Below are 23,779 nucleotides of genomic sequence, written 5' to 3' on the forward strand. Positions count from 1 at the left end.
TTAATAAATTAACTGCAAGAGATGTAATTTATAAAACGTCCAAATTACAATAGACCACGTCAGGATTGCCGAGCGGTCTAAGGCGCCAGACTTAAGGGGCTTAGTTCTTTTGTTCACAACGTGAATCCGTGTATTCTGGTCCTCGTTTGAGGGCAAGGGTTCAAATCCCACTTCTGACACGATATGTTTTATGAAATTAACTAGAAGAGATGTAATTTATAAATCGTCAAAATTACAAAAGACCACGTCAGGATGGCCGAGCGGTCTAAGGCGCCAGACTCAAGGGGCTTACTTTCCTTCGTTCACAACGGGAATGTGTGTTTTCTGGTCCTCGTATGAGGGCGTGGGTTCGAATCCCACTTCTGACACGATATATTTTAATAAATTAACTGGAAGAAATGTAATTTATAAAATGTCCAAAATACAACAGACCACGTCAGGATGGCCGAGCGGTCTAAGGCGCCAGACTCAAGGGGCTTACTTTCCTTTGTTCACAACGTGAGTCTGTGTTTTGGTCCTCGTATGAGGGCGTGGGTTCGAAGCCCACTTCTGACACGATATAATTTAATAAATTAACTGCAAGAGATGTAATTTATAAAACGTCCAAATTACAATAGCCCACGTCAGGGTTGCCGAGCGGTCTAAGGCGCCAGACTTAAGGGGCTTAGTTCTTTCGTTCACAACGTGAATCCGTGTATTCTGGTCCTCGATGGAAGGCAAGGGTTCAAATCTCACTTCTGACACGATATGTTTTATGAAATTAACTAGAAGAGATGTAATTTATAAATCGTCAAAATTACAAGAGACCACGTCAGGATGGCCGAGCGGTCTAAGGCGCCAGACTCAAAGGGCTTACTTTCTTTCATTCACAACGTGAATCTGTGTTTTCTGGTCCTCGTACGAGGGCGTGGGTTCGAATCCCACTTCTGACACGATATATTTTAATAAATTAACTGCAAGAGATGTAATTTATAAAACGTCCAAATTACAATAGACCACGTCAAGATGGCCGAGCGGTCTAAGGCGCCAGACTCAAGGGGCTTAGTTTCCTTCGTTCACAACGTGAATCTGTGTTTTCTGGTCCTCGTATAAGGGCGTGGGTTCGAATCCCACTTCTGACACGATATAATTTAATAAATTAACTGCAAGAGATGTAATTTATAAAACGTCCAAATTACAATAGACCACGTCAGGATTGCCGAGCGGTCTAAGGCGCCAGACTTAAGGGGCTTAGTTCTTTCGTTCACAACGTGAATCCGTGTATTCTGGTCCTCGTTTGAGGGCAAGGGTTCAAATCCCACTTCTGACACGATATGTTTTGTGAAATTAACTAGAAGAGATGTAATTTATAAATCGTCAAAATTACAAAAGACCACGTCAGGATGGCCGAGCGGTCTAAGGCGCCAGACTCAAGGGGCTTACTTTCCTTCGTTCACAACGGGAATGTGTGTTTTCTGGTCCTCGTATGATGGCGTGGGTTCGAATCCCACTTCTGACACGATATATTTTAATAAATTAACTGGAAGAGATGTAATTAATAAAACGTCCAAATTACAAGAGACCACGTCAGGATGGCCGAGCGGTCTAAGGCACCAGACTCAAGGGGCTTAGTTTCCTTCGTTCACAACGTGAATCTGTGTTTTCTGGTCCTCGTATAAGGGCGTGGGTTCGAATCCCACTTCTGACACGATATGTTTTTTGAAATTAACTGGAAGAGATGTAATTTATAAAACGTCCAAATTACGAGAGACCACGTCAGGATGGCCGAGCGGTCTAAGGCGCCAGACTCAAGGGGGTTAGTTTCCTTCGTTCACAACGTGAGTCTGTGTTTTCTGGTCCGCGTATGAGGGCGTGGGTTCGAATCCCACTTCTGACACGATATATTTTAATAAATTAACTGCAAGAGATGTAATTTATAAAACGTCCAAATTACAATAGACCACGTCAAGATGGCCGAGCGGTCTAAGGCGCCAGACTCAAGAGGGCTTAGTTTCCTTCGTTCACAACGTGAATCTGAGTTTTCTGGTCCTCGTATAAGGGCTTGGGTTCGAATCCCACTTCTGACACGATATAATTTAATAAATTAACTGCAAGAGATGTAATTTATAAAACGTCCAAATTACAATAGACCACGTCAGGATTGCCGAGCGGTCTAAGGCGCCAGACTTAAGGGGCTTAGTTCTTTTGTTCACAACGTGAATCCGTGTATTCTGGTCCTCGTTTGAGGGCAAGGGTTCAAATCCCACTTCTGACACGATATGTTTTATGAAATTAACTAGAAGAGATGTAATTTATAAATCGTCAAAATTACAAAAGACCACGTCAGGATGGCCGAGCGGTCTAAGGCGCCAGACTCAAGGGGCTTACTTTCCTTCGTTCACAACGGGAATGTGTGTTTTCTGGTCCTCGTATGAGGGCGTGGGTTCGAATCCCACTTCTGACACGATATATTTTAATAAATTAACTGGAAGAAATGTAATTTATAAAATGTCCAAAATACAACAGACCACGTCAGGATGGCCGAGCGGTCTAAGGCGCCAGACTCAAGGGGCTTACTTTCCTTTGTTCACAACGTGAGTCTGTGTTTTGGTCCTCGTATGAGGGCGTGGGTTCGAAGCCCACTTCTGACACGATATAATTTAATAAATTAACTGCAAGAGATGTAATTTATAAAACGTCCAAATTACAATAGCCCACGTCAGGGTTGCCGAGCGGTCTAAGGCGCCAGACTTAAGGGGCTTAGTTCTTTCGTTCACAACGTGAATCCGTGTATTCTGGTCCTCGATGGAAGGCAAGGGTTCAAATCTCACTTCTGACACGATATGTTTTATGAAATTAACTAGAAGAGATGTAATTTATAAATCGTCAAAATTACAAGAGACCACGTCAGGATGGCCGAGCGGTCTAAGGCGCCAGACTCAAAGGGCTTACTTTCTTTCATTCACAACGTGAATCTGTGTTTTCTGGTCCTCGTACGAGGGCGTGGGTTCGAATCCCACTTCTGACACGATATATTTTAATAAATTAACTGCAAGAGATGTAATTTATAAAACGTCCAAATTACAATAGACCACGTCAAGATGGCCGAGCGGTCTAAGGCGCCAGACTCAAGGGGCTTAGTTTCCTTCGTTCACAACGTGAATCTGTGTTTTCTGGTCCTCGTATAAGGGCGTGGGTTCGAATCCCACTTCTGACACGATATAATTTAATAAATTAACTGCAAGAGATGTAATTTATAAAACGTCCAAATTACAATAGACCACGTCAGGATTGCCGAGCGGTCTAAGGCGCCAGACTTAAGGGGCTTAGTTCTTTCGTTCACAACGTGAATCCGTGTATTCTGGTCCTCGTTTGAGGGCAAGGGTTCAAATCCCACTTCTGACACGATATGTTTTGTGAAATTAACTAGAAGAGATGTAATTTATAAATCGTCAAAATTACAAAAGACCACGTCAGGATGGCCGAGCGGTCTAAGGCGCCAGACTCAAGGGGCTTACTTTCCTTCGTTCACAACGGGAATGTGTGTTTTCTGGTCCTCGTATGATGGCGTGGGTTCGAATCCCACTTCTGACACGATATATTTTAATAAATTAACTGGAAGAGATGTAATTAATAAAACGTCCAAATTACAAGAGACCACGTCAGGATGGCCGAGCGGTCTAAGGCACCAGACTCAAGGGGCTTAGTTTCCTTCGTTCACAACGTGAATCTGTGTTTTCTGGTCCTCGTATAAGGGCGTGGGTTCGAATCCCACTTCTGACACGATATGTTTTTTGAAATTAACTGGAAGAGATGTAATTTATAAAACGTCCAAATTACGAGAGACCACGTCAGGATGGCCGAGCGGTCTAAGGCGCCAGACTCAAGGGGGTTAGTTTCCTTCGTTCACAACGTGAGTCTGTGTTTTCTGGTCCGCGTATGAGGGCGTGGGTTCGAATCCCTCTTCTGACACGATATATTTTAATAAATTAACTGGAAGAAATGTAATTTATAAAACGTCCAAAATACAACAGACCACGTCAGGATGGCCGAGCGGCCTAAGGCGCCAGACTCAAGGGGCTTACTTTCCTTCGTTCACAACGTGAGTCTGTGTTTTGGTCCTCGTATGAGGGCGTGGGTTCGAAGCCCACTTCTGACACGATATAATTTAATAAATTAACTGCAAGAGATGTAATTTATAAAACGTCCAAATTACAATAGACCACTTCAGGATTGCCGAGCGGTCTAAGGCGCCAGACTTAAGGGGCTTAGTTCTTTCGTTCACAACGTGAATCCGTGTATTCTGGTCCTCGATGGAGGGCAAGGGTTCAAATCTCACTTCTGACACGACATGTTTTATGAAATTAACTAGAAGAGATGTAATTTATAAATCGTCAAAATTACAAGAGACCACGTCAGGATGGCCGAGCGGTCTAAGGCGCCAGACTCAAGGGGCTTACTTTCCTTCATTCACAACGTGAATCTGTGTTTTCTGGTCCTCGTACGAGGGCGTGGGTTCGAATCCCACTTCTGACACGATATATTTTAATAAATTAACTGCAAGAGATGTAATTTATAAAACGTCCAAATTACAATAGACCACGTCAGGATGGCCGAGCGGTCTAAGGCGCCAGACTCAAGGGGCTTACTTTCCTTCGTTCACAACGTGAATCTGTGTTTTCTGGTCCTCGTATGAGGGCGTGGGTTCGAATCCCACTTCTGACGCGATATGTTTTAATAAATTAACTACAAGAGATGTAATTTATAAAACGTCCAAATTACAATAGACCACGTCAAGATGGCCGAGCGGTCTAAGGCGCCAGACTCAAGGGGCTTAGTTTCCTTCGTTCACAACGTGAATCTGTGTTTTCTGGTCCTCGTATAAGGGCGTGGGTTCGAATCCCACTTCTGACACGATATAATTTAATAAATTAACTGCAAGAGATGTAATTTATAAAACGTCCAAATTACAATAGACCACGTCAGGATTGCCGAGCGGTCTAAGGCGCCAGACTTAAGGGGCTTAGTTCTTTCGTTCACAACGTGAATCCGTGTATTCTGGTCCTCGTTTGAGGGCAAGGGTTCAAATTCCACTTCTGACACGATATGTTTTGTGAAATTAACTAGAAGAGATGTAATTTATAAATCGTCAAAATTACAAAAGACCACGTCAGGATGGCCGAGCGGTCTAAGGCGCCAGACTCAAGGGGCTTACTTTCCTTCGTTCACAACGGGAATGTGTGTTTTCTGGTCCTCGTATGAGGGCGTGGGTTCGAATCCCACTTCTGACACGATATATTTTAATAAATTAACTGGAAGAGATGTAATTAATAAAACGTCCAAATTACAAGCGACCACGTCAGGATGGCCGAGCGGTCTAAGGCGCCAGACTCAAGGGGCTTAGTTTCCCTCGTTCACAACGTGAATCTGTGTTTTCTGGTCCTCGTATAAGGGCGTGGGTTCGAATCCCACTTCTGACACGATATGTTTTTTGAAATTAACTGGAAGAGATGTAATTTATAAAACGTCCAAATTACGAGAGACCACGTCAGGATGGCCGAGCGGTCTAAGGCGCCAGACTCAAGGGGGTTAGTTTCCTTCGTTCACAACGTGAGTCTGTGTTTTCTGGTCCGCGTATGAGGGCGTGGGTTCGAATCCCACTTCTGACACGATATATTTTAATAAATTAACTGGAAGAAATGTAATTTATAAAACGTCCAAAATACAACAGACCACGTCAGGATGGCCGAGCGGCCTAAGGCGCCAGACTCAAGGGGCTTACTTTCCTTCGTTCACAACGTGAGTCTGTGTTTTGGTCCTCGTATGAGGGCGTGGGTTCGAAGCCCACTTCTGACACGATATAATTTAATAAATTAACTGCAAGAGATGTAATTTATAAAACGTCCAAATTACAATAGACCACTTCAGGATTGCCGAGCGGTCTAAGGCGCCAGACTTAAGGGGCTTAGTTCTTTCGTTCACAACGTGAATCCGTGTATTCTGGTCCTCGATGGAGGGCAAGGGTTCAAATCCCACTTCTGACACGATATGTTTTATGAAATTAACTAGAAGAGATGTAATTTATAAATCGTCAAAATTACAAGAGACCACGTCAGGATGGCCGAGCGGTCTAAGGCGCCAGACTCAAGGGGCTTACTTTCTTTCATTCACAACGTGAATCTGTGTTTTCTGGTCCTCGTACGAGGGCGTGGGTTCGAATCCTACTTCTGACACGATATATTTTAATAAATTAACTGCAAGAGATGTAATTTATAAAACGTCCAAATTACAATAGACCACGTCAAGATGGCCGAGCGGTCTAAGGCGCCAGACTCAAGGGGCTTAGTTTCCTTCGTTCACAACGTGAATCTGTGTTTTCTGGTCCTCGTATAAGGGCGTGGGTTCGAATCCCACTTCTGACACGATATAATTTAATAAATTAACTGCAAGAGATGTAATTTATAAAACGTCCAAATTACAATAGACCACGTCAGGATTGCCGAGCGGTCTAAGGCGCCAGACTTAAGGGGCTTAGTTCTTTCGTTCACAACGTGAATCCGTGTATTCTGGTCCTCGTTTGAGGGCAAGGGTTCAAATCCCACTTCTGACACGATATGTTTTGTGAAATTAACTAGAAGAGATGTAATTTATAAATCGTCAAAATTACAAAAGACCACGTCAGGATGGCCGAGCGGTCTAAGGCGCCAGACTCAAGGGGCTTACTTTCCTTCGTTCACAACGGGAATGTGTGTTTTCTGGTCCTCGTATGAGGGCGTGGGTTCGAATCCCACTTCTGACACGATATATTTTAATAAATTAACTGGAAGAGATGTAATTAATAAAACGTCCAAATTACAAGCGACCACGTCAGGATGGCCGAGCGGTCTAAGGCGCCAGACTCAAGGGGCTTAGTTTCCTTCGTTCACAACGTGAATCTGTGTTTTCTGGTCCTCGTATAAGGGCGTGGGTTCGAATCCCACTTCTGACACGATATGTTTTTTGAAATTAACTGGAAGAGATGTAATTTATAAAACGTCCAAATTACGAGAGACCACGTCAGGATGGCCGAGCGGTCTAAGGCGCCAGACTCAAGGGGGTTAGTTTCCTTCGTTCACAACGTGAGTCTGTGTTTTCTGGTCCGCGTATGAGGGCGTGGGTTCGAATCCCACTTCTGACACGATATATTTTAATAAATTAACTGGAAGAAATGTAATTTATAAAACGTCCAAAATACTACAGACCACGTCAGGATGGCCGAGCGGCCTAAGGCGCCAGACTCAAGGGGCTTACTTTCCTTCGTTCACAACGTGAGTCTGTGTTTTGGTCCTCGTATGAGGGCGTGGGTTCGAAGCCCACTTCTGACACGATATAATTTAATAAATTAACTGCAAGAGATGTAATTTATAAAACGTCCAAATTACAATAGACCACTTCAGGATTGCCGAGCGGTCTAAGGCGCCAGACTTAAGGGGCTTAGTTCTTTCGTTCACAACGTGAATCCGTGTATTCTGGTCCTCGATGGAGGGCAAGGGTTCAAATCTCACTTCTGACACGATATGTTTTATGAAATTAACTAGAAGAGATGTAATTTATAAATCGTCAAAATTACAAGAGACCACGTCAGGATGGCCGAGCGGTCTAAGGCGCCAGACTCAAGGGGCTTACTTTCTTTCATTCACAACGTGAATCTGTGTTTTCTGGTCCTCGTACGAGGGCGTGGGTTCGAATCCTACTTCTGACACGATATATTTTAATAAATTAACTGCAAGAGATGTAATTTATAAAACGTCCAAATTACAATAGACCACGTCAGGATGGCCGAGCGGTCTAAGGCGCCAGACTCAAGGGGCTTACTTTCCTTCGTTCACAACGTGAATCTGTGTTTTCTGGTCCTCGTATGAGGGCGTGGGTTCGAATCCCACTTCTGACGCGATATATTTTAATAAATTAACTGCAAGAGATGTAATTTATAAAACGTCCAAATTACAATAGACCACGTCAAGATGGCCGAGCGGTCTAAGGCGCCAGACTCAAGGGGCTTAGTTTCCTTCGTTCACAACGTGAATCTGTGTTTTCTGGTCCTCGTATAAGGGCGTGGGTTCGAATCCCACTTCTGACACGATATAATTTAATAAATTAACTGCTAGAGATGTAATACATAAAACGTCCAAATTACGAGGGACCACGTCAGGATGGCCGAGCGGTCTAAGGCGCCAGACTCAAGGGGGTTAGTTTCCTTCGTTCACAACGTGAGTCTGTGTTTTCTGGTCCGCGTATGAGAGCGTGGGTTCGAATCCCACTTCTGACACGATATATTTTAATAAATTAACTGGAAGAAATGTAATTTATAAAACGTCCAAAATACAACAGACCACGTCAGGATCGCCGAGCGGCCTAAGGCGCCAGACTCAAGGGGCTTACTTTCCTTCGTTCACAACGTGAGTCTGTGTTTTGGTCCTCGTATGAGGGCGTGGGTTCGAATCCCACTTCTGACACGATATAATTTAATAAATTAACTGCAATAGATGTAATTTATAAAACGTCCAAATTACAATAGACCACGTCAGGATTGCCGAGCGGTCTAAGGCGCCAGACTTAAGGGGCTTAGTTCTTTCGTTCACAACGTGAATCCGTGTATTCTGGTCCTCGTTTGAGGGCAAGGGTTCAAATCCCACTTCTGACACGATATGTTTTATGAAATTAACTAGAAGAGATGTAATTTATAAATCGTCAAAATTACAAAAGCCCACGTCAGGATGGCCGAGCGGTCTAAGGCGCCAGACTCAAGGGGCTTACTTTCCTTCGTTCACAACGGGAATGTGTGTTTTCTGGTCCTCGTATGAGGGCGTGGGTTCGAATCCCACTTCTGACACGATATATTTTAATAAATTAACTGGAAGAGATGTAATTAATAAAACGTCCAAATTACAAGAGACCACGTCAGGATGGCCGAGCGGTCTAAGGCGCCAGACTCAAGGGGGTTAGTTTCCTTCGTTCACAACGTGAATCTGTGTTTTCTGGTCCTCGTATAAGGGCGTGGGTTCGAATCCCACTTCTGACACGATATGTTTTTTGAAATTAACTGGAAGAGATGTAATTTATAAAACGTCCAAATTACGAGAGACCACGTCAGGATGGCCGAGCGGTCTAAGGCGCCAGACTCATGGGGCTTACTTTCCTTCGTTCACAACGTGAGTCTGTGTTTTGGTCCTCGTATGAGGGCGTGGGTTCGAAGCCCACTTCTGACACGATATAATTCAATAAATTAACTAGAAGAGATGTAATTTATAAATCGTCAAAATTACAAGAGACCACGTCAGGATGGCCGAGCGGTCTAAGGCGCCAGACTCAAGGGGCTTACTTTCTTTCATTCACAACGTGAATCTGTGTTTTCTGGTCCTCGTATGAGGGCGTGGGTTCGAATCCCACTTCTGACACGATATATTTTAATAAATTAACTGCAAGAGATGTAATTTATAAAACGTCCAAATTACAATAGACAACGTCAGGATGGCCGAGCGGTCTAAGGCGCCAGACTCAAGGGGCTTACTTTCCTTCGTTCACAACGTGAATCTGTGTTTTCTGGTCCTCGTATGAGGGCGTGGGTTCGAATCCCACTTCTGACACGATATATTTTAATAAATTAACTGCAAGAGATGTAATTTATAAAACGTCCAAATTACAATAGCCCACGTCAGGATGGCCGAGCGGTCTAAGGCGCCAGACTCAAGGAGCTTACTTACCTTCGTTCACAACGTGAATCTGTGTTTTATGGTTCTCGTATGAGGCGTGGGTTCGAATCCCACTTCTGACAAGATATACTTTAATAAATTAACTGCAAGAGATGTAATTTATAAAACGTCCAAATTACAATAGACCACGTCAGGATGGCCGAGCGGTCTAAGGCGCCAGACTCAAGGGGCTTAGTTTCCTTCGTTCACAACGTGAATCTGTGTTTTCTGGTCCTCGTATAAGGGCGTGGGTTCGAATCCCACTTCTGACACGATATATTTTAATAAATTAACTGCAAGAGATGTAATTTCTAAAACGTCCAAATTACAATAGACCACGTCAGGATTGCCGAGCGGTCTAAGGCGCCAGACTTAAGGGGGTTAGTTCTTTCGTTCACAACGTGAATCCGTGTATTCTGGTCCTCGTTTGAGGGCAAGGGTTCAAATCCCACTTCTGACACGATATGTTTTATGAAATTAACTAGAAGAGATGTAATTTATAAATCGTCAAAATTACAAAAGACCACGTCAGGATGGCCGAGCGGTCTAAGGCGCCAGACTCAAGGGGCTTACTTTCCTTCGTTCAAAACGGGAATGTGTGTTTTCTGGTCCTCGTATGAGGGCGTGGGTTCGAATCCCACTTCTGACACGATATATTTTAATAAATTAACTGCAAGAGATGTAATTTATAAAACGTCCAAATTACAAAAGACCACGTCAGGATGGCCGAGTGGTCTAACGTGCCAGACTCAAGGGGCTTACTTTCCTTCGTTCAAAACGGGAATGTGTGTTTTCTGGTCCTCGTATGAGGGCGTGGGTTCGAATCCCACTTCTGACACGATATATTTTAATAAATTAACTGCAAGAGATGTAATTTATAAAACGTCCAAATTACAATAGTCCACGTCAGGATGGCCGAGCAATCTAAGGCGCCAAACTCAAGGGGCTTACTTTCCTTCGTTCACAACGTGAATCTGTGTTTTCTGGTCCTCGTATAAGGGCGTGGGTTCGAATCCCACTTCTGACACGATATGTTTTATGAAATTAACTGGAAGAGATGTAATTTATAAAACGTCCAAAATACAAGAGACCACGTCAGGATGGCCGAGCGGTCTAAGGCGCCAGACTCAAGGGGCTTACTTTCCTTCGTTCACAACGTGAGTCTGTGTTTTGGTCCTCGTATGAGGGCGTGGGTTCGAAGCCCACTTCTGACACGATATAATTTAATAAATTAACTGCAAGAGATGTAATTTATAAAACGTCCAAATTACAATAGACCAAGTCAGGATTGCCGAACGGTCTAAGGCGCCAGACTTAAGGGGCTTAGGTCTTTCGTTCACAACGTGAATCCGTGTATTCTGGTCCTCGTTTGAGGGCAAGGGTTCAAATCTCACTTCTGACACGATATGTTTTATGAAATTAACTAGAAGAGATGTAATTTATAAATCGTCAAAATTACAATAGACCACGTCAGGATTGCCGAGCGGTCTAAGGCGCCAGGCTTAAGGGGCTTAGTTCTTTCGTTCACAACGTGAATCCGTGTATTCTGGTCCTCGGTTGAGGGCAAGGGTTCAAATCCCACTTCTGACACGATATGTTTTATGAAATTAACTAGAAGAGATGTAATTTATAAATCGTCAAAATTACAAAAGACCACGTCAGGATGGCCGAGCGGTCTAAGGCGCCAGACTCAAGGGGCTTACTTTCCTTCGTTCACAACGTGAATCTGTGTTTTCTGGTCCTCGTATGAGGGCGTGGGTTCGAATCCCACTTCTGACACGATATATTTTAATAAATTAACTGCAAGAGATGTAATTTATAAAACGTCCAAATTACAATAGACCACGTCAGGATGGCCGAGCGGTCTAAGGCGCCAGACTCAAGGGGCTTAGTTTCCTTCGTTCACAACGTGAATCTGTGTTTTCTGGTGCTCGTATAAGGGCGTGGGTTCGAATCCCACTTCTGACACGATAAGTTTTATGAAATTAACTAGAAGAGATGTAATTTATAAGTCGTCCAAATTACAAGAGACCACGTCAGGATGGCCGAAGGGTCCAAGGCGCCAGACTCAATGGGCTTAGTTTCCTTCGTTCACAACGTGAATCTGTGTTTTCTGGTCCTCGTATAAGGGCGTGGGTTCGAATCCCACTTCTGACACGATATGTTTTATGAAATTAACTGGAAGAGATGTAATTTATAAAACGTCCAAAATACAAGAGACCACGTCAGGATGGCCGAGCGGTCTAAGGCGCCAGACTCAAGGGGCTTACTTTCCTTCGTTCACAACGTGAGTCTGTGTTTTGGTCCTCGTATGAGGGCGTGGGTTCGAAGCCCACTTCTGACACGATATAATTCAATAAATTAACTAGAAGAGATGTAATTTATAAATCGTCAAAATTACAAGAGACCACGTCAGGATGGCCGAGCGGTCTAAGGCGCCAGACTCAAGGGGCTTACTTTCTTTCATTCACAACGTGAATCTGTGTTTTCTGGTCCTCGTATGAGGGCGTGGGTTCGAATCCCACTTCTGACACGATATATTTTAATAAATTAACTGCAAGAGATGTAATTTATAAAACGTCCAAATTACAATAGACAACGTCAGGATGGCCGAGCGGTCTAAGGCGCCAGACTCAAGGGGCTTACTTTCCTTCGTTCACAACGTGAATCTGTGTTTTCTGGTCCTCGTATGAGGGCGTGGGTTCGAATCCCACTTCTGACACGATATATTTTAATAAATTAACTGCAAGAGATGTAATTTATAAAACGTCCAAATTACAATAGCCCACGTCAGGATGGCCGAGCGGTCTAAGGCGCCAGACTCAAGGAGCTTACTTACCTTCGTTCACAACGTGAATCTGTGTTTTATGGTTCTCGTATGAGGCGTGGGTTCGAATCCCACTTCTGACAAGATATACTTTAATAAATTAACTGCAAGAGATGTAATTTATAAAACGTCCAAATTACAATAGACCACGTCAGGATGGCCGAGCGGTCTAAGGCGCCAGACTCAAGGGGCTTAGTTTCCTTCGTTCACAACGTGAATCTGTGTTTTCTGGTCCTCGTATAAGGGCGTGGGATCGAATCCCACTTCTGACACGATAAGTTTTATGAAATTAACTAGAAGAGATGTAATTTATAAATCGTCCAAATTACAAGAGACCACGTCAGGATTGCCGAGCGGTCTAAGGCGCCAGACTTAAGGGGCTTACTTCTTTCGTTCACAACGTGAATCCGTGTATTCTGGTCCGCGTTTGAGGGCAAGGGTTCAAATCCCACTTCTGACACGATATGTTTTATGAAATTAACTAGAAGAGATGTAATTTATAAATCGTAAAAATTACAAGAGACCACGTCAGGATGGCCGAGCGGTCTAAGGCGACAGACTCAAGGGGCTTACTTTCCTTCATTCACAACGTGAATGTGTGTTTTCTGGTCCTCGTATGAGGGCGTGGGTTCGAATCCCACTTCTGACACGATATATTTTAATAAATTAACTGCAAGAGATGTAATTTATAAAACGTCCAAATTACAATAGACCACGTCAGGATGGCCGAGCGGTCTAAGGCGCCAGACTCAAGGGGCTTACTTTCCTTCGTTCACAACGTGAATCTGTGTTTTCTGGTCCTCGTATGAGGGCGTGGGTTCGAATCCCACTTCTGACACGATATATTTTAATAAATTAACTGCAAGAGATGTAATTTATAAAACGTCCAAATTACAATAGACCACGTCAGGATTGCCGAGCGGTCTAAGGCGCCAGACTTAAGGGGCTTAGTTCTTTCGTTCACAACGTGAATCCGTGTATTCTGGTCCTCGTTTGAGGGCAAGGGTTCAAATCCCACTTCTGACACGATATGTTTTATGAAATTAACTAGAAGAGATGTAATTTATAAATCGTCAAAATTACAAAAGACCACGTCAGGATGGCCGAGCGGTCTAAGGCGCCAGACTCAAGGGGCTTACTTTCCTTCGTTCAAAACGGGAATGTGTGTTTTCTGGTCCTCGTATGAGGGCGTGGGTTCGAATCCCACTTCTGACACGATATATTTTAATAAATTAACTGCAAGAGATGTAATTTATAAAACGTCCAAATTACAAAAGACCACGTCAGGATGGCCGAGTGGTCTAACGTGCCAGACTCAAGGGGCTTACTTTCCTTCGTTCAAAACGGGAATGTGTGTTTTCTGGTCCTCGTATGAGGGCGTGGGTTCGAATCCCACTTCTGACACGATATATTTTAATAAATTAACTGCAAGAGATGTAATTTATAAAACGTCCAAATTACAATAGTCCACGTCAGGATGGCCGAGCAATCTAAGGCGCCAAACTCAAGGGGCTTACTTTCCTTCGTTCACAACGTGAATCTGTGTTTTCTGGTCCTCGTATAAGGGCGTGGGTTCGAATCCCACTTCTGACACGATATGTTTTATGAAATTAACTGGAAGAGATGTAATTTATAAAACGTCCAAAATACAAGAGACCACGTCAGGATGGCCGAGCGGTCTAAGGCGCCAGACTCAAGGGGCTTACTTTCCTTCGTTCACAACGTGAGTCTGTGTTTTGGTCCTCGTATGAGGGCGTGGGTTCGAAGCCCACTTCTGACACGATATAATTTAATAAATTAACTGCAAGAGATGTAATTTATAAAACGTCCAAATTACAATAGACCAAGTCAGGATTGCCGAACGGTCTAAGGCGCCAGACTTAAGGGGCTTAGGTCTTTCGTTCACAACGTGAATCCGTGTATTCTGGTCCTCGTTTGAGGGCAAGGGTTCAAATCTCACTTCTGACACGATATGTTTTATGAAATTAACTAGAAGAGATGTAATTTATAAATCGTCAAAATTACAATAGACCACGTCAGGATTGCCGAGCGGTCTAAGGCGCCAGGCTTAAGGGGCTTAGTTCTTTCGTTCACAACGTGAATCCGTGTATTCTGGTCCTCGGTTGAGGGCAAGGGTTCAAATCCCACTTCTGACACGATATGTTTTATGAAATTAACTAGAAGAGATGTAATTTATAAATCGTCAAAATTACAAAAGACCACGTCAGGATGGCCGAGCGGTCTAAGGCGCCAGACTCAAGGGGCTTACTTTCCTTCGTTCACAACGTGAATCTGTGTTTTCTGGTCCTCGTATGAGGGCGTGGGTTCGAATCCCACTTCTGACACGATATATTTTAATAAATTAACTGCAAGAGATGTAATTTATAAAACGTCCAAATTACAATAGACCACGTCAGGATGGCCGAGCGGTCTAAGGCGCCAGACTCAAGGGGCTTAGTTTCCTTCGTTCACAACGTGAATCTGTGTTTTCTGGTGCTCGTATAAGGGCGTGGGTTCGAATCCCACTTCTGACACGATAAGTTTTATGAAATTAACTAGAAGAGATGTAATTTATAAGTCGTCCAAATTACAAGAGACCACGTCAGGATGGCCGAAGGGTCCAAGGCGCCAGACTCAATGGGCTTAGTTTCCTTCGTTCACAACGTGAATCTGTGTTTTCTGGTCCTCGTATGAGGGCGTGGGTTCGAATCCCACTTCTGACACGATATGTTTTATGAAATTAACTGGAAGAGATGTAATTTATAAAACGTCCAAAATACAAGAGACCACGTCAGGATGGCCGAGCGGTCTAAGGCGCCAGACTCAAGGGGCTTACTTTCCTTCGTTCACAACGTGAGTCTGTGTTTTGGTCCTCGTATGAGGGCGTGGGTTCGAAGCCCACTTCTGACACGATATAATTTAATAAATTAACTGCAAGAGATGTAATTTATAAAACGTCCAAATTACAATAGACCACGTCAGGATTGCCGAGCGGTCTAAGGCGCCAGACTTACGGGGCTTAGTTTTTTCGTTCACAATGTGAATCCGTGTATTCTGGTCCTTGTTTGAGGGCAAGGGTTCAAATATCACTTCTGACACAATATGTTTTATGAAATTAACTAGAAGAGATGTAATTTATAAATCGTCAAAATTACAAGAGACCACGTCAGGATGGCCGAGCGGTCTAAGGCGACAGACTCAAGGGGCTTACTTTCCTTCATTCACAACGTGAATGTGTGTTTTCTGGTCCTCGTATGAGGGCGTGGGTTCGAATCCCACTTCTGACACGATATATTTTAATAAATTAACTGCAAGAGATGTAATTTATAAAACGTCCAAATTACAATAGACCACGTCAGGATGGTTGAGCGGTCTAAGGCGCCAGACTCAAGGGGCTTACTTTCCTTCGTTCACAACGTGAATCTGTGATTTCTGGTCCTCGTATGAGGGCGTGGGTTCGAATCCCACTTCTGACACGATATAATTTAATAAATTAACTGCAAGAGACGTAATTTATAAAACGTCCAAATTACAATAGACCACGTCAGGATGGACGAGCGGTCTAAGGCGCCAGATTCAAGGGGCTTACTTTCCTTCGTTCACAACGTGAATCTGTGTTTTATGGTTCTCGTATGAGGGCGTGGTTTCGAATCCCACTTCTGACACGATATATTTTAATAAATTAACTGCAAGAGATGTAATTTATAAAACGTCCAAATTACAATAGACCACGTCAGGATGGCCGAGCGGTCTAAGGCGCCAGACTCAAGGGGCTTAGTTTCCTTCGTTCACAACGTGAATCTGTGTTTTCTGGTCCTCGTATAAGGGCGTGGGTTCGAATCCCACTTCTGACACGATAAGTTTTATGAAATTAACTAGAAGAGATGTAATTTATAAATCGTCCAAATTACAAGAGACCACGTCAGGATGGCCGAGCGGTCCCAGGCGCCAGACTCAATGGGCTTAGTTTCCTTCGTTCACAACGTGAATCTGTGTTTTCTGGTCCTCGTATAAGGGCGTGGGTTCGAATCCCACTTCTGACACGATATGTTTTATGAAATTAACTGGAAGAGATGTAATTTATAAAACGTCCAAAATACAAGAGACCACGTCAGGATGGCCGAGCGGTCTAAGGCGCCAGACTCAAGGGGCTTACTTTCCTTCGTTCACAACGTGAGTCTGTGTTTTGGTCCTCGTATGAGGGCGTGGGTTCGAAGCCCACTTCTGACACGATATAATTTAATAAATTAACTGCAAGAGATGTAATTTATAAAACGTCCAAATTACAATAGACCACGTCAGGATTGCCGAGCGGTCTAAGGCGCCAGACTTAAGGGGCTTAGTTCTTTCGTTCACAATGTGAATCCGTGTATTCTGGTCCTCGTTTGAGGGCGAGGGTTCAAATCTCACTTCTGACACAATATGTTTTATGAAATTAACTAGAAGAGATGTAATTTATAAATCGTCAAAATTTCAAGAGACCACGTCAGGATGGCCGAGCGGTCTAAGGCGACAGACTCAAGGGGCTTACTTTCCTTCATTCACAACGTGAATGTGTGTTTTCTGGTCCTCGTATGAGGGCGTGGGTTCGAATCCCACTTCTGACACGATATATTTTAATAAATTAACTGCAAGAGATGTAATTTATAAAACGTCCAAATTACAATAGACCACGTCAGGATGGCCGAGCGGTCTAAGGCGCCAGACTCAAGGGGCTTACTTTCCTTCGTTCACAACGTGAGTCTGTGTTTTGGTCCTCGTATGAGGGCGTGGGTTCGAAGCCCACTTCTGACACGATATAATTTGATAAATTAACTGCAAGAGATGTAATTTATAAAACGTCCAAATTACAATAGACCACGTCAGGATTGCTGAGCGGTCTAAGGCGCCAGACTTAAGGGGCTTAGTTCTTTCGTTCACAACGTGAATCTGTGTATTCTGGTCCTCGTTTGAGGGCAAGGGTTCAAATCCCACTTCTGGCACGATATATTTTAATAAATTAACTGGAAGAAATGTAATTTATAAAACGTCCAAAATACAAGAGACCACGTCAGGATGGCCGAGCGGTCTAAGGCGCCAGACTCAAGGGGCTTAGTTTCCTTCGCTCACAACGTGAAACTGTGTTTTCTGGTCCTCGTATGAGGGCGTGGGTTCGAATCCCACTTCTGACAAGATATATTTTAATAAATTAACTGCAAGAGATGTAATTTATAAAACGTCCAAATCAAAATAGACCACGTCAGGATGGCCGAGCGGTCTAAGGCACCAGACTTAAGGGGCTTAGTTCTTTCGTTCACAACGTGAATCCGTGTATTCTGGTCCTCGTTTGAGGGCAGGGGTTCAAATCCCATTTCTGACACGAAATGTTTTATGAAATTAACTAGAAGAGATATAATTTATAAATCGTCCAAATTACACGAGACCACGTCAGGATGGCCGAGCGGTCTAAGGCGGCAGACTCAAGGGGGTTAGTTTCCTTCGTTCACAACGTGAATCTGTGTTTTCTGGTCCTCGTATGAGGGCGTGGGTTCGAATCCCACTTCTGACACGATATGTTTTAATAAATTAACTGGAAGAAATGTAATTTATAAAACGTCCAAAATACCAAAGACCACGTCAGGATGGCCGAGCGGTCTAAGGCGCCAGACTCAAGGGGCTTACTTTCCTTCGTTCACAACGTGAATCTGTGTTTTCTGGTCCTCGTATGAGGGCGTGGGTTCGAAGCCCACTTCTGACACGATATAATTTAATAAATTAACTGCAAGAGATGTAATTTATAAAACGTCCAAATTACAATAGACCACGTCATAATTGCCGAGCGGTCTAAGGCGCCAGACTTAAGGGGCTTAGTTCTTTCGTTCACAACGTGAATCCGTGTATTCTGGTCCTCGTTTGAGGGCAAGGGTTCAAATCCCACTTCTGACAAGATATGTTTTAATAAATTAACTAGAAGAGGTGTAATTTATAAAACGTCAAAATTAAAAGAGAGCACGTTAGGAGGGCCCAGCGGTCTAGGGCGCCAGACTTAAGGGGGTTAGTTTCCTTCGTTCACAACGTGAATCTGTGTTTTCTGGTCCTCGTATGAGGGCGTGGGTTCGAATCCCACTTCTGACACGATATATTTTAATAAATTAACTGGAAGAGATGTAATTTATAAAACGTCAAAACTACAAGAGACCACGTCAGGATGGCCGAGCGGTCTAAGGCGCCAGACTCAAGGGGGTTAGTTTCCTTCGTTCACATCGTGAATCTGTGTTTTCTGGTCCTCGTATGAGGGCGTGGGTTCGAATCCCACTTCTGACACGATATATTTTAATAAATTAACTGGAAGAGATGTAATTTATAAAACGTTCAAATTACGATAGACCACGTCAGGATGGCCGAGCGGTCTAAGGCGCCAGACTCAAAGGCTTAGTTTCCTTCGTTCACAACGTGAATCTGTGTTTTCTGGTCCTCGTATGAGGGCGTGGGTTCGAATCCCACTTCTGAAACGATATATTTTAATAATTTAACTTCAAGAGATGTAATTTATAAAACGTCCAAATTACAATAGACCACGTCAGGATGGCCGAGCGGTCTAAGGCGCCAGACTCAAGGGGCTTACTTTCCTTCGTTCACAACGTGAATCTGTGTTTTCTGGTCCTCGTATGAGGGCGTGGGTTCGAATCCCACTTCTGACACGATATATTTTAATAAATTAACTGGAAGAAATGTAATTTATAAAACGTCCAAAATACAAGAGACCACGTTAGGATGGCCGAGCGGTCTAAGGCGCCAGACTCAAGGGGCTTACTTTCCTTCGTTCACAACGTGAATCTGTGTTTTCTGGTCCTCGTATGAGGGCGTGGGTTCGAATCCCACTTCTGAAACGATATATTTTAATAATTTAACTTCAAGAGATGTAATTTATAAAACGTCCAAATTACAATAGACCACGTCAGGATGGCCGAGCGGTCTAAGGCGCCAGACTCAAGGGGCTTAGTTTCCTTCGCTCACAACGTGAAACTGTGTTTTCTGGTCCTCGTATGAGGGCGTGGGTTCGAATCCCACTTCTGACAAGATATATTTTAATAAATTAACTGCAAGAGATGTAATTTATAAAACGTCCAAATCAAAATAGACCACGTCAGGATGGCCGAGCGGTCTAAGGCACCAGACTTAAGGGGCTTAGTTCTTTCGTTCACAACGTGAATCCGTGTATTCTGGTCCTCGTTTGAGGGCAGGGGTTCAAATCCCATTTCTGACACGAAATGTTTTATGAAATTAACTAGAAGAGATATAATTTATAAATCGTCCAAATTACACGAGACCACGTCAGGATGGCCGAGCGGTCTAAGGCGGCAGACTCAAGGGGGTTAGTTTCCTTCGTTCACAACGTGAATCTGTGTTTTCTGGTCCTCGTATGAGGGCGTGGGTTCGAATCCCACTTCTGACACGATATGTTTTAATAAATTAACTGGAAGAAATGTAATTTATAAAACGTCCAAAATACCAAAGACCACGTCAGGATGGCCGAGCGGTCTAAGGCGCCAGACTCAAGGGGCTTACTTTCCTTCGTTCACAACGTGAATCTGTGTTTTCTGGTCCTCGTATGAGGGCGTGGGTTCGAAGCCCACTTCTGACACGATATAATTTAATAAATTAACTGCAAGAGATGTAATTTATAAAACGTCCAAATTACAATAGACCACGTCATAATTGCCGAGCGGTCTAAGGCGCCAGACTTAAGGGGCTTAGTTCTTTCGTTCACAACGTGAATCCGTGTATTCTGGTCCTCGTTTGAGGGCAAGGGTTCAAATCCCACTTCTGACAAGATATGTTTTAATAAATTAACTAGAAGAGGTGTAATTTATAAAACGTCAAAATTAAAAGAGAGCACGTTAGGAGGGCCCAGCGGTCTAAGGCGCCAGACTTAAGGGGGTTAGTTTCCTTCGTTCACAACGTGAATCTGTGTTTTCTGGTCCTCGTATGAGGGCGTGGGTTCGAATCCCACTTCTGACACGATATATTTTAATAAATTAACTGGAAGAGATGTAATTTATAAAACGTCAAAACTACAAGAGACCACGTCAGGATGGCCGAGCGGTCTAAGGCGCCAGACTCAAGGGGGTTAGTTTCCTTCGTTCACATCGTGAATCTGTGTTTTCTGGTCCTCGTATGAGGGCGTGGGTTCGAATCCCACTTCTGACACGATATATTTTAATAAATTAACTGGAAGAGATGTAATTTATAAAACGTTCAAATTACGATAGACCACGTCAGGATGGCCGAGCGGTCTAAGGCGCCAGACTCAAAGGCTTAGTTTCCTTCGTTCACAACGTGAATCTGTGTTTTCTGGTCCTCGTATGAGGGCGTGGGTTCGAATCCCACTTCTGAAACGATATATTTTAATAATTTAACTTCAAGAGATGTAATTTATAAAACGTCCAAATTACAATAGACCACGTCAGGATGGCCGAGCGGTCTAAGGCGCCAGACTCAAGGGGCTTACTTTCCTTCGTTCACAACGTGAATCTGTGTTTTCTGGTCCTCGTATGAGGGCGTGGGTTCGAATCCCACTTCTGACACGATATATTTTAATAAATTAACTGGAAGAAATGTAATTTATAAAACGTCCAAAATACAAGAGACCACGTTAGGATGGCCGAGCGGTCTAAGGCGCCAGACTCAAGGGGCTTACTTTCCTTCGTTCACAACGTGAATCTGTGTTTTCTGGTCCTCGTATGAGGGCGTGGGTTCGAATCCCACTTCTGAAACGATATATTTTAATAATTTAACTTCAAGAGATGTAATTTATAAAACGTCCAAATTACAATAGACCACGTCAGGATGGCCGAGTGGTCTAAGGCGCCAGACTTAAGGGGCTTAGTTCTTTCGTTCACAACGTGAATCCGTGTATTCTGGTCCTCGTTTGAGGGCTAGGGTTCAAATCCCACTTCTGACACGATAGGTTTTATGAAATTAACTAGAAGAGATGTAATTTATAATCGTCCAAATTACAAGAGACCACGTCCGGATGGCCGAGCGGTCTAAGGCGCCAGACTCAAGGGGCTTAGTTTCCTTCGTTCACAACGTGAATCTGTGTTTTCTGGTCCTCGTATGAGGGCGTGGGTTCGAATCCCACTTCTGACACGATAGATTTTAATAAATTAACTGGAAAAAATGTAATTTATAAAACGTCCAATATACAATAGACCACGTCAGGATGGCCGAGCGGTCTAAGGCGCCAGACTCAAGGGGCATACTTTCCTTCGCTCACAACGTGAAACTGTGTTTTCTGGTCCTCGTATGAGGGCATGGGTTCGAAGCCCACTTCTGACACGATATAATTTAATAAATTAACTGCAAGAGATGTAATTTATAAAACGTCCAAATTACAATAGACCACGTCAGGATTGCCGAGCGGTCTAAGGCGCCAGACGTAAGGGGCTTAGTTCTTTCGTTCACAACGTGAATCCGTGTATTCTGGTCCTCGTTTGAGGGCAAGGGTTCAAATCCCACTTCTGACACGATATATTTTAATAAATTAACTGGAAGAAATGTAATTTATAAAACGTCCAAATTACAATAGACCACGTCAGGATTGCCGAGCGGTCTAATGCGCCAGACTTAAGGGGCTTAGTTCTTTCGTTCACAACGTGAATCCGTGTATTCTGGTCCTCGTTTGAGGGCAAGGGTTCAAATCCCACTTCTGACACGATATGTTTTATGAAATTAACTAGAAGAGATGTAATTTATAAATCGTCCAAATTACAAGAGACCACGTCAGGATGGCCGAGCGGTCTAAGGCGCCAGACTCAAGGGGGTTAGTTTCCTTCGTTCACAACGTGAATCTGTGTTTTCTGGTCCTCGTATGAGGGCGTAGGTTCGAATCCCACTTCTGACACGATATATTTTAATAAATTAACTAGAAGAGATGTAATTTATAAATCGTCCAAATTACAAGAGACCACGTCAGGATGGCCGAGCGGTCTAAGGCGCCAGACTCAAGGGGGTTAGTTTCCTTCGTTCACAACGTGAATCTGTGTTTTCTGGTCCTCGTATGAGGGCGTGGGTTCGAAGCCCACTTCTGACACGATATAATTTAATAAATTAACTGCAAGAGATGTAATTTATAAAACGTCCAAATTACAATAGACCACGTCAGGATTGCCGAGCGGTCTAAGGCGCCAGACTTAAGGGGCTTAGTTCTTTCGTTCACAACGTGAATCCGTGTATTCTGGTCCTCGTTTGAGGGCAAGGGTTCAAATCCCACTTCTGACACGATATATTTTAATAAATTAACTGGAAGAAATGTAATTTATAAAACGTCCAAATTACAATAGACCACGTCAGGATTGCCGAGCGGTCTAAGGCGCCAGACTTAAGGGGCTTAGTTCTTTCGTTCACAACGTGAATCCGTGTATTCTGGTCCTCGTTTGAGGGCAAGGGTTCAAATCCCACTTCTGACACGATATGTTTTATGAAATTAACTAGAAGAGATGTAATTTATAAATCGTCCAAATTACAAGAGACCACGTCAGGATGGCCGAGCGGTCTAAGGCGCCAGACTCAAGGGGGTTAGTTTCCTTCGTTCACAACGTGAATCTGTGTTTTCTGGTCCTCGTATGAGGGCGTGGGTTCGAATCCCACTTCTGACACGATATGTTTTAATAAATTAACTGGAAGAAATGTAATTTATAAAACGTCCAAAATACCAAAGACCACGTCAGGATGGCCGAGCGGTCTAAGGCGCCAGACTCAAGGAGCTTACTTTCCTTCGTTCACAACGTGAATCTGTGTTTTCTGGTCCTCGTATGAGGGCGTGGGTTCGAAGCCCACTTCTGACACGATATAATTTAATAAATTAACTGCAAGAGATGTAATTTATAAAACGTCCAAATTACAATAGACCACGTCAGGATTGCCGAGCGGTCTAAGGCGCCAGACTTAAGGGGCTTAGTTCTTTCGTTCACAACGTGAATCCGTGTATTCTGGTCCTCGTTTGAGGGCAAGGGTTCAAATCCCACTTCTGACACGATATGTTTTAATAAATTAACTAGAAGAGATGTAATTTATAAAACGTTTAAATTAAAAGAGACTACGTTAGGAGGGCCCAGCGGTCTAAGGCGCCAGACTTAAGGGGGTTAGTTTCCTTCGTTCACAACGTGAATCTGTGTTTTCTGGTCCTCGTATGAGGGCGTGGGTTCGAATCCCACTTCTGACACGATATATTTTAATAAATTAACTGGAAGAGATGTAA

General features: G+C 43.5%; 34 non-coding genes across 34 annotated transcripts; all 34 read left to right on the forward strand.

Moving 5' to 3' along the window:
- Positions 1-246: 246 nt before the first annotated feature.
- TRNAL-CAA (transfer RNA leucine (anticodon CAA)) lies at positions 247-368 on the forward strand. The gene is made up of 2 exons: positions 247-284; positions 323-368. It is a non-coding gene; the product is annotated as a tRNA-Leu (tRNA).
- Positions 369-810: 442 nt separating this feature from the next.
- TRNAL-CAA (transfer RNA leucine (anticodon CAA)) lies at positions 811-932 on the forward strand. The gene is made up of 2 exons: positions 811-848; positions 887-932. It is a non-coding gene; the product is annotated as a tRNA-Leu (tRNA).
- Positions 933-2,321: 1,389 nt separating this feature from the next.
- TRNAL-CAA (transfer RNA leucine (anticodon CAA)) lies at positions 2,322-2,443 on the forward strand. The gene is made up of 2 exons: positions 2,322-2,359; positions 2,398-2,443. It is a non-coding gene; the product is annotated as a tRNA-Leu (tRNA).
- A 442-nt stretch (positions 2,444-2,885) lies between these two features.
- Positions 2,886-3,007, forward strand: TRNAL-CAA (transfer RNA leucine (anticodon CAA)). Its single transcript has 2 exons — positions 2,886-2,923; positions 2,962-3,007. It is a non-coding gene; the product is annotated as a tRNA-Leu (tRNA).
- A 1,386-nt stretch (positions 3,008-4,393) lies between these two features.
- TRNAL-CAA (transfer RNA leucine (anticodon CAA)) lies at positions 4,394-4,515 on the forward strand. The gene is made up of 2 exons: positions 4,394-4,431; positions 4,470-4,515. It is a non-coding gene; the product is annotated as a tRNA-Leu (tRNA).
- A 67-nt stretch (positions 4,516-4,582) lies between these two features.
- TRNAL-CAA (transfer RNA leucine (anticodon CAA)) lies at positions 4,583-4,704 on the forward strand. Its single transcript has 2 exons — positions 4,583-4,620; positions 4,659-4,704. It is a non-coding gene; the product is annotated as a tRNA-Leu (tRNA).
- A 444-nt stretch (positions 4,705-5,148) lies between these two features.
- On the forward strand, positions 5,149-5,270 carry TRNAL-CAA (transfer RNA leucine (anticodon CAA)). The gene is made up of 2 exons: positions 5,149-5,186; positions 5,225-5,270. It is a non-coding gene; the product is annotated as a tRNA-Leu (tRNA).
- Positions 5,271-6,090: 820 nt separating this feature from the next.
- TRNAL-CAA (transfer RNA leucine (anticodon CAA)) lies at positions 6,091-6,212 on the forward strand. Its single transcript has 2 exons — positions 6,091-6,128; positions 6,167-6,212. It is a non-coding gene; the product is annotated as a tRNA-Leu (tRNA).
- A 444-nt stretch (positions 6,213-6,656) lies between these two features.
- On the forward strand, positions 6,657-6,778 carry TRNAL-CAA (transfer RNA leucine (anticodon CAA)). The gene is made up of 2 exons: positions 6,657-6,694; positions 6,733-6,778. It is a non-coding gene; the product is annotated as a tRNA-Leu (tRNA).
- An 820-nt stretch (positions 6,779-7,598) lies between these two features.
- Positions 7,599-7,720, forward strand: TRNAL-CAA (transfer RNA leucine (anticodon CAA)). The gene is made up of 2 exons: positions 7,599-7,636; positions 7,675-7,720. It is a non-coding gene; the product is annotated as a tRNA-Leu (tRNA).
- Positions 7,721-7,787: 67 nt separating this feature from the next.
- On the forward strand, positions 7,788-7,909 carry TRNAL-CAA (transfer RNA leucine (anticodon CAA)). Its single transcript has 2 exons — positions 7,788-7,825; positions 7,864-7,909. It is a non-coding gene; the product is annotated as a tRNA-Leu (tRNA).
- Positions 7,910-8,729: 820 nt separating this feature from the next.
- Positions 8,730-8,851, forward strand: TRNAL-CAA (transfer RNA leucine (anticodon CAA)). The gene is made up of 2 exons: positions 8,730-8,767; positions 8,806-8,851. It is a non-coding gene; the product is annotated as a tRNA-Leu (tRNA).
- Positions 8,852-9,294: 443 nt separating this feature from the next.
- On the forward strand, positions 9,295-9,416 carry TRNAL-CAA (transfer RNA leucine (anticodon CAA)). The gene is made up of 2 exons: positions 9,295-9,332; positions 9,371-9,416. It is a non-coding gene; the product is annotated as a tRNA-Leu (tRNA).
- A 67-nt stretch (positions 9,417-9,483) lies between these two features.
- Positions 9,484-9,605, forward strand: TRNAL-CAA (transfer RNA leucine (anticodon CAA)). Its single transcript has 2 exons — positions 9,484-9,521; positions 9,560-9,605. It is a non-coding gene; the product is annotated as a tRNA-Leu (tRNA).
- Positions 9,606-10,237: 632 nt separating this feature from the next.
- TRNAL-CAA (transfer RNA leucine (anticodon CAA)) lies at positions 10,238-10,359 on the forward strand. The gene is made up of 2 exons: positions 10,238-10,275; positions 10,314-10,359. It is a non-coding gene; the product is annotated as a tRNA-Leu (tRNA).
- A 1,008-nt stretch (positions 10,360-11,367) lies between these two features.
- On the forward strand, positions 11,368-11,489 carry TRNAL-CAA (transfer RNA leucine (anticodon CAA)). The gene is made up of 2 exons: positions 11,368-11,405; positions 11,444-11,489. It is a non-coding gene; the product is annotated as a tRNA-Leu (tRNA).
- A 67-nt stretch (positions 11,490-11,556) lies between these two features.
- On the forward strand, positions 11,557-11,678 carry TRNAL-CAA (transfer RNA leucine (anticodon CAA)). The gene is made up of 2 exons: positions 11,557-11,594; positions 11,633-11,678. It is a non-coding gene; the product is annotated as a tRNA-Leu (tRNA).
- A 443-nt stretch (positions 11,679-12,121) lies between these two features.
- Positions 12,122-12,243, forward strand: TRNAL-CAA (transfer RNA leucine (anticodon CAA)). Its single transcript has 2 exons — positions 12,122-12,159; positions 12,198-12,243. It is a non-coding gene; the product is annotated as a tRNA-Leu (tRNA).
- A 67-nt stretch (positions 12,244-12,310) lies between these two features.
- On the forward strand, positions 12,311-12,432 carry TRNAL-CAA (transfer RNA leucine (anticodon CAA)). Its single transcript has 2 exons — positions 12,311-12,348; positions 12,387-12,432. It is a non-coding gene; the product is annotated as a tRNA-Leu (tRNA).
- A 632-nt stretch (positions 12,433-13,064) lies between these two features.
- Positions 13,065-13,186, forward strand: TRNAL-CAA (transfer RNA leucine (anticodon CAA)). The gene is made up of 2 exons: positions 13,065-13,102; positions 13,141-13,186. It is a non-coding gene; the product is annotated as a tRNA-Leu (tRNA).
- Positions 13,187-13,253: 67 nt separating this feature from the next.
- Positions 13,254-13,375, forward strand: TRNAL-CAA (transfer RNA leucine (anticodon CAA)). Its single transcript has 2 exons — positions 13,254-13,291; positions 13,330-13,375. It is a non-coding gene; the product is annotated as a tRNA-Leu (tRNA).
- Positions 13,376-13,630: 255 nt separating this feature from the next.
- TRNAL-CAA (transfer RNA leucine (anticodon CAA)) lies at positions 13,631-13,752 on the forward strand. Its single transcript has 2 exons — positions 13,631-13,668; positions 13,707-13,752. It is a non-coding gene; the product is annotated as a tRNA-Leu (tRNA).
- Positions 13,753-14,760: 1,008 nt separating this feature from the next.
- TRNAL-CAA (transfer RNA leucine (anticodon CAA)) lies at positions 14,761-14,882 on the forward strand. Its single transcript has 2 exons — positions 14,761-14,798; positions 14,837-14,882. It is a non-coding gene; the product is annotated as a tRNA-Leu (tRNA).
- Positions 14,883-14,949: 67 nt separating this feature from the next.
- Positions 14,950-15,071, forward strand: TRNAL-CAA (transfer RNA leucine (anticodon CAA)). The gene is made up of 2 exons: positions 14,950-14,987; positions 15,026-15,071. It is a non-coding gene; the product is annotated as a tRNA-Leu (tRNA).
- Positions 15,072-15,702: 631 nt separating this feature from the next.
- Positions 15,703-15,824, forward strand: TRNAL-CAA (transfer RNA leucine (anticodon CAA)). Its single transcript has 2 exons — positions 15,703-15,740; positions 15,779-15,824. It is a non-coding gene; the product is annotated as a tRNA-Leu (tRNA).
- Positions 15,825-17,022: 1,198 nt separating this feature from the next.
- Positions 17,023-17,144, forward strand: TRNAL-CAA (transfer RNA leucine (anticodon CAA)). Its single transcript has 2 exons — positions 17,023-17,060; positions 17,099-17,144. It is a non-coding gene; the product is annotated as a tRNA-Leu (tRNA).
- A 442-nt stretch (positions 17,145-17,586) lies between these two features.
- On the forward strand, positions 17,587-17,708 carry TRNAL-CAA (transfer RNA leucine (anticodon CAA)). Its single transcript has 2 exons — positions 17,587-17,624; positions 17,663-17,708. It is a non-coding gene; the product is annotated as a tRNA-Leu (tRNA).
- A 1,010-nt stretch (positions 17,709-18,718) lies between these two features.
- Positions 18,719-18,840, forward strand: TRNAL-CAA (transfer RNA leucine (anticodon CAA)). Its single transcript has 2 exons — positions 18,719-18,756; positions 18,795-18,840. It is a non-coding gene; the product is annotated as a tRNA-Leu (tRNA).
- Positions 18,841-19,095: 255 nt separating this feature from the next.
- On the forward strand, positions 19,096-19,217 carry TRNAL-CAA (transfer RNA leucine (anticodon CAA)). The gene is made up of 2 exons: positions 19,096-19,133; positions 19,172-19,217. It is a non-coding gene; the product is annotated as a tRNA-Leu (tRNA).
- A 256-nt stretch (positions 19,218-19,473) lies between these two features.
- Positions 19,474-19,595, forward strand: TRNAL-CAA (transfer RNA leucine (anticodon CAA)). Its single transcript has 2 exons — positions 19,474-19,511; positions 19,550-19,595. It is a non-coding gene; the product is annotated as a tRNA-Leu (tRNA).
- A 1,010-nt stretch (positions 19,596-20,605) lies between these two features.
- On the forward strand, positions 20,606-20,727 carry TRNAL-CAA (transfer RNA leucine (anticodon CAA)). Its single transcript has 2 exons — positions 20,606-20,643; positions 20,682-20,727. It is a non-coding gene; the product is annotated as a tRNA-Leu (tRNA).
- Positions 20,728-20,982: 255 nt separating this feature from the next.
- Positions 20,983-21,104, forward strand: TRNAL-CAA (transfer RNA leucine (anticodon CAA)). The gene is made up of 2 exons: positions 20,983-21,020; positions 21,059-21,104. It is a non-coding gene; the product is annotated as a tRNA-Leu (tRNA).
- A 443-nt stretch (positions 21,105-21,547) lies between these two features.
- On the forward strand, positions 21,548-21,669 carry TRNAL-CAA (transfer RNA leucine (anticodon CAA)). The gene is made up of 2 exons: positions 21,548-21,585; positions 21,624-21,669. It is a non-coding gene; the product is annotated as a tRNA-Leu (tRNA).
- Positions 21,670-23,055: 1,386 nt separating this feature from the next.
- Positions 23,056-23,177, forward strand: TRNAL-CAA (transfer RNA leucine (anticodon CAA)). The gene is made up of 2 exons: positions 23,056-23,093; positions 23,132-23,177. It is a non-coding gene; the product is annotated as a tRNA-Leu (tRNA).
- Positions 23,178-23,779: the final 602 nt, after the last annotated feature.

This window comes from Phalangium opilio, unplaced genomic scaffold (assembly GCF_054372755.1).
Source record: "Phalangium opilio isolate 3A_F unplaced genomic scaffold, DU_Popi_V2 ptg000082l_1, whole genome shotgun sequence".
NCBI lineage: Eukaryota > Metazoa > Arthropoda > Arachnida > Opiliones > Phalangiidae > Phalangium > Phalangium opilio.